The sequence below is a fragment of the Sinohyriopsis cumingii genome, unplaced genomic scaffold (assembly GCF_028554795.1).
Source record: "Sinohyriopsis cumingii isolate HCF-2022 unplaced genomic scaffold, ASM2855479v2 utg002411l, whole genome shotgun sequence".
Taxonomy (NCBI): Eukaryota; Metazoa; Mollusca; class Bivalvia; order Unionida; family Unionidae; genus Sinohyriopsis; species Sinohyriopsis cumingii.
The window spans coordinates 38047-44971 of NW_028316201.1; positions in this window are offsets into that span (position 1 = coordinate 38047).

Sequence of the window (6925 nt, forward strand, 5' to 3'; positions counted from 1 at the left end):
TACTTTCTGTAAGGAGAAAGTATTCTATTTCTGCAAGAGTCCTTTACATTTTTTCAACCTCTTTTGTTCAGTGCTGGTTCTTTTGCGATGCAATTATCAATATCTATTTTCCCAGGAATTGTCTTCATTAGGATGAAATTACTGATGTGTTTTAGCACAGGATCTTGTTTTTCCTTCACCCAAGATCTTTTTCTGCCCTTTTGGGTGGTGGTGTCTGATCTTCATCCTCTTAATTGTGTGTCTTGTGCTTCTCCTTCTGCATGCTCTTTGTACCTGTTAATTCAAAATTAACCCTAATCATAGTTATAAGAAAAGTTTGTAAATTAACCTGTTATCATCACCTTATATTTTAACAAATCAAACACGGTTTGATGATTCTGATGAAGATAGGAATTTTAAGCGTACTTCTTTGATAGCATGGTACTTGTCTTTCCTGTTTGCTTCATCACAGTCATAATATATCTTCGTAATAAGTACAATTAGAGTTGGAGAAATAAAGAAAATATAATGTACACGGAAAAAGCACGAATTATACAGGATTTGGAGTTCAGATAGATGCAAACAGAAAATGGTTGCAATTTATTTACATGTAGGATATTTCTTACTGTGATGTTCCTTTACAATACTTTTGCCATACTGTTGTTCATGGACATTATTTTCCTGCTTAGATTCGGATTCCTCTGAAACAAATGAACATAAATATGATTAATGATAGCTTGCAATACAACAACCTGATTTTATCAAAATTTATTTCATTTATAAGTCGTACGAAATTGACATCAATACATTACTACCAAATTTGTGAATAAATTGCGTTATTATTTCCTTTTTACTATAACATATTCTTTAATATTACAACACAGAAGTAATAGATATATGTATGATGTTACTGTTTATATAACTGGTTCCTTGAAACAGGAATGATTAATAGTTTAAATTGAAATTATGCTGTAATTCAGAAAAAATTCTTATTTGTATTTTTTAGAAGAAACCATGACTGAAAAATAAACTTTAAAGCTATATTTTACCAAAAGATTTTGTTTGCGTTGTTTATCAATCTCCAAAAGGATTTGTTGCAGATTGTTCTCACATTTAGAGTTGATATGATAATGCCAATGAATAACCTGTGACACTTTGCTAGTTGCAAACCTTCTGTAAATTAAAATATAACCATGTTACTGCTTCAATATTACCCAAAGAAATAATGATTACAAAGGAAATATTCTCATTTATTATTATACTCGTTTTACCTTCGAATTCCTCGTCGTCTACGTCGTCCACTTCACTCTCATCATCCTCTTCCAGATCTATGGAATCTAGGGATGGTCCGGGCCCCAAGCCTTTTCCGCCCTTTTCCACCCTCAACAGGATCTTACTGACCTTTGCCACATGAATAGAAGCGTCTGGCAGCATATAGTACTCTCAGTGAACTCTGATATCATGTCGCACCTGGCAGCAAACTGGCGGAGACACTCTGTACCGCGTAAATGTGAGTTTCCACAGGTTGCTCAAGGGAATAAAATCTGGTTCGATCCTCTCACAACTAATGATCTTCTTTCACCTAGTGAATCCAAAGACTTTGTGGTTTGAGTATTAAAGAAAACCGGAACTGTTCATCCTCTTTTTCTCCGTTTCAATTCTAGTCAAGGTCTTGCACAGCTTTCTCTCCATTTCTGTAAATGAAACCTTCATTGGACCAGCTACGTCCGCCTTGTGTGTATTTGTTTATTCTTCTGTGATCATTTTCGAAACTTCCTTGGCATGACGTCGGTGGATTAAAGTAGTCTGTGCTAACACAATTTCTAATAGTTCCTGTTATGCCTCCAGAGCTCTTTGCACACAAAATAACTGATTCAGTATGGACATGGACTATACTTATCAGCTTTGGAATTTTCCCAATGTTGGTTGATAGCGTACTGCTAGTTTCCCTTTCCCCTTCTTTAACACGGCACAGTTGTGCATATGATTTCCTATATTCGTAAGTTTATCAAAAAGCTTTTTCTTTTTTTCTCTGATCTTTTTCCATCATGTATATTACCTCTGTTTCGTCTGCATGTTGCCATATTAGATATCTCGGTAATATTGTTTGTGATTTGCTATAGAAAAAGAAACATAAACAGAAAAACATTTTGTCATAAGATCTCTGCCCGACACTGTTCGTTTTGAGGCATGTCAGTGTCGCCACATTGTTCACTATTGACTCGAGTGATGAAACTACTTTATTTTGAATTGATTTCGCAATGTAAGAACCTATTTCTTTTTTTTGTAATCTGTTTATTGATAAGACCAGGTGTGTCTGAATCAGATATTTCATTCAACTGGATTTTATTTAAGGATGTATTTTGAGCGGTCTTTGGTTTCTTTTTGTAAGAAATGCAACTTAGGGTGGTTTAGTACTAGTATCAGAATCACACGAGTCAGTAGACTGTGAATCCGAGACCTATTGTTCATCATTAGAAGACTCGTTTTCACTATCGGAATGTACGTATAATATGAAATAACAAAATGAATGTTACTTATCGTACCATCACCAATCACATAAGTGAAAATTACCAAGCAAATGCGTACAAATAAACTAGATTAGTAATACTTATAAACGTCGTACTCACATATTGAAAACGCTATTGAAAAAGAAAGCTGTATTTAATTAAGAAATTAGTCAAAATATGTTGGTGTAATAAGAAAATACAAGTTATATACATATACAATCGTATTTGCTGCTTTGTACTGGGTGGGATCTATGTCTAATGAGATAACACTGGACAACAAATTTTTACAAAAGTCATGTTACTGAAATAAAATTAGTCAATTCTTATCAATTTTTATGTGCTGAACACGAATATGACAGTCAAATTGCAAAATTGGCTCTAGTTTTTTTGTAATCTGCAAGAAATTAATGTTTACATAACGAAATGCATTCCAATAGTAAAAGGTCAACTGTAATAGCCTACCTATAAAAAATCAAGTCATTGACTACATCTTAGATTTCTTCGCCTGTCTCTTGTACAGCTGTTCGGGAGCATCTCTGAGGAGTGTCCAGCAGTAGTCAGCCAGCATTGTAGTGGACCATTTTCCCTGGTATCTTTGTTCCATTGTTGCGATATCTTGATGAAAACGTTCGCCGTGTTCATCACTAACAATACCACAGTTGCTAGGAAAGAAATCCAAATGGGAATGAAGGAAGTGAATCTTTAGAGACATATTGCAGCCAAGTTTCTTATACTTCATCAACATGTCTTCTACTAGTTCCTTATAGTTTTCTGCCCTAACATTTCTGAGGAAGTTTGTAGAAACTAGGCGAAAAGCATTCCATGCTTGTTTCGCGTCACCTTCCAGCAAGTTGTTGAACCGGTCATCTTTGAAAAGCTCTCGAATCTGAGGACCCACAAAAACTCCCTCTTTAATCTTTGCTTTGCTGAGTCGAGGGAATTTTTCATGCAGGTATCGGAATGCTGGCAAAGTCCGGTCAATGGCTTTCACGAAGTTCTTCATCAAACCTAGTTTGATGTGAAGGGGTGGTAGCAAGATTTTCTGAGCCTCAACCAGAGCTGGGTGTTGGATATTCTTCTCTCCAATGGCTACATTCTGCCTGTGAGTCCATTCCTTCCTCATGTAGTGCATTTCCCTTGCTCGGCTATCCCACTCGCATAAGAAACACATGTATTTTGTATATCCTTGCTGCAGTCCCATTAAAAGGGCAACTACCTTCAAATCACCACAGAGGTGCCAGCTGTACTTGTTATACTCAATGGAATTCAGTAGCTGCCTTAAGTTATCGTATGTCTCTTTCATGTGGACAGCATACGCTACTGGAATAGATGGAAGAATGTTTCCATTGTGCAAAAGCACAGCCTTGAGACTCAGTTTCGAAGAGTCCACAAATAGTCTCCATTCTTGTGGGTCATGAGTGATTTTTAAAGCATTCATGAGGCCCTCAATATCGGAACAGAATATCAGATTACTTTCCTTTCTGAAGAAAGGCTCCAATTGCTGGTGGCGCTTTCGATATGCAGTAATTGTGACATCTTCTTCTAGAAGATTCCATTGTTGGAGTCTTGATCCTAGCAATTCTGCCTTGTTCTTTGATAAGTCCAAATCACGAATCAGGTCATTTAGTTCTTCCTGTGTTATTCTGTGTGGGGTTGATGATGCACCACAGTGAAAATCTGGATCACTGCATGCTGATGGACCAGGAGAAGAACAGGTCGACTCACCTTTGTCTTCGTCAGATGAATCAAGAGAATATTCTGCTGGAGGTTCTGGAATAGGAAGTCCCTCACCATGTGGAACTGGTCTCAATGCAGACGGAATGTTTGGGTAGACTATTCTCGACTTCTTTCGCTTCGTTATTCCGCCGGAAAGAGGAGGAACCAAGCAGAAGTAACAGTAATTTAGGTGGTTGCTTGGCTCTCTCCACACCATTGGGACTGCAAACGGCATTGATGACCTTTTGCAATTCAACCACTGTGAAAGCTGTGTTGTACATGTAGCACAGCATATATGCGGAGCCCAAGGCTTGTCTTGGTCACCAACCTTGCATCCGAAGTAAAGATGATATGCCTTCTTCACTTGAGAATTGATACTTTTCTTCTGGTTGGCAAATGTCACTTCCCCACAAATATAGCAAAAATTGTCCGCGGTATTAACACACTTTCGAGGCATTACTGTTCTTTATTGTACGTAAATGGATAAAATAATAAGTTTTATGTAACAGTAGCTTGAACTGTCTCGCACAACATCTAAAATATTTTAAATGCTGAACCTATCTGATTGGGCTTTATATAGTACACTGCTTACGTCAGCTTCAGCAGCCGCCTGGCATTAGTATAATAGGCCTACACATGTATAGTACACTGCTGACGTCAACTTACTTCAGCAGCCGCATGGCATTAGTATTGCATTGCATCAGAAAATGATGCAATCAACTGTGGATGATGTGAGCATGATGGTATTATGCAATGTTACATCATTATTCCGGATGTTGCTGCAGTCCTACTGGAGAAATTTACACAGTGAAACATAGAAAATGAGGTATATGAATATCTTCAAAACGAGAGCCAATACAAATTTTTCACGGTTATATTCGTGTTCGGCACACCAAAATACTACAGATTAGGGCCTTTTCAAGTCAGTAATGATTTCACTGTTGACCAGTGTAATTTATATAAAAGATTACAGTTGTTTACATGTGATGCTCGATTTACGCCATAGACGTGTTCCTGAAGTCGTAGTTTTAATCGAAATTTGGCATAAATCGAAAGTAATTTTACCCCCATAGGATATTAATAACTTAAATATGTTTTTGTGTAAATTGGATCACTTAAGTGTTCAAGTAATAACTTTGTATGCATGATTTTCAAGCAAATTAATTCATATAATATGTACGTGAGCTGCGCACGAGTTATATCACATGGTCCCAGCGATGACGTAACAACAAACACTGTGTTGCGAAAAGAATGTCAATTCACTATAAATGTTAAAATGAAAGGAAGTAAATCTAATTGGTATATAGCATACGTCACCTGTACTTAGTTTTGACATTTTCAGAGGTGTACACCTTTGCCTTTTGACTGAAATGCTGATTCAAACAGCGATATTATAAGAAATGTATTTGATATTGAAATATTTACAATTGTATGAAAAACATAGCGTTGTGAAGAAAATTATTTTGAATGTGCTTGTTGTTATATGAAAATCAGATAATCACGGTTCTGCCTAATGTATATAGTGTGCTAAACACAAAACAGAAGTACACTGCTTTTATTTTGTACGATGATTGGCATTCTTTAGGTTAGAATCATCTTCGAAACTGAAGACACGAAGCATATTACGAAACTTTATTTTAGTAAAGTTCATTACAGATTAAAACTTATTGACTGACCCATTGGTATAGAATTCATTTGTTGGTTGTTATGGATCGTCTTTGCTGTTTATATCAACGTATTTTCCTGCGGGTATTAATTTCCGTGCGACTGCAACAAATTAAATTTCAGTTGGAATATTTTTTTTGTGGTTTGATATAGGTATCACATTGTTTCCGTATATGAATAATAGTTTCCATCGTTCCTTAAATTCAAGGTGTGGGAAACTACCATAAAATCCACGGAAATTGGTATCGCAATAAACTGGATTCACAGTATCATTGTGATAGTAGCTGTTGTATCAGTAACTAAGTATAAATTTTATTAATAAAGCTATTTGTTTGTTCTGTCCTTTCATTAATATTGCTTTTGTATATGAAATTATTAAGTCTAATATTAGTACATTATACATTCTATTACAATGTCAAGCATTGTATTTCATATTCATACCAGGCAGATATTATCACCGTACACTTTACGCTTGCATGGTATCTAAATTATAGAACTTATTGCCCTTGATTCCATTTGGATTTATTGATGCATTTATATCGATTACTATAATGACGAAGACGACGACGATGATATATAAAAATTGCTGACCATTGAACAATTTTATATGATACAATATTAAACGGACGACTACCAATTACCATATTGACCTAGGTTCTAACCTTAATCAATTTGGATAGTATGTTAGGTATCAAATCATATGCAACAATTCACTAATTGTGCAAAATTAAAACAACGATCCTTTTTAATATGTTCAATGAACCTGTTTTCTCGTGAAATGTCTTACCAGAGATTCATCATCTTCAGATTCATTCCATAGCTCTTGGTAATGCAGGTTCTGCACGTTCTTATTATCAATTGTACTGGCTTGGCTACGCTCATTCTTTCTATCCTTATCTGTATAAGTATCTTTGTTCATATGTGTGTGCATTTGGTAAATAGTTTGACATGAATGGCTCCCTTCTTTATGAATCATTCTCTGGTTAGTATGTGCCGATCTCTTTGCATTTACATTTCAACTCTTAGGTTTTTGGCCGTTGTATTTGTTTAATCAG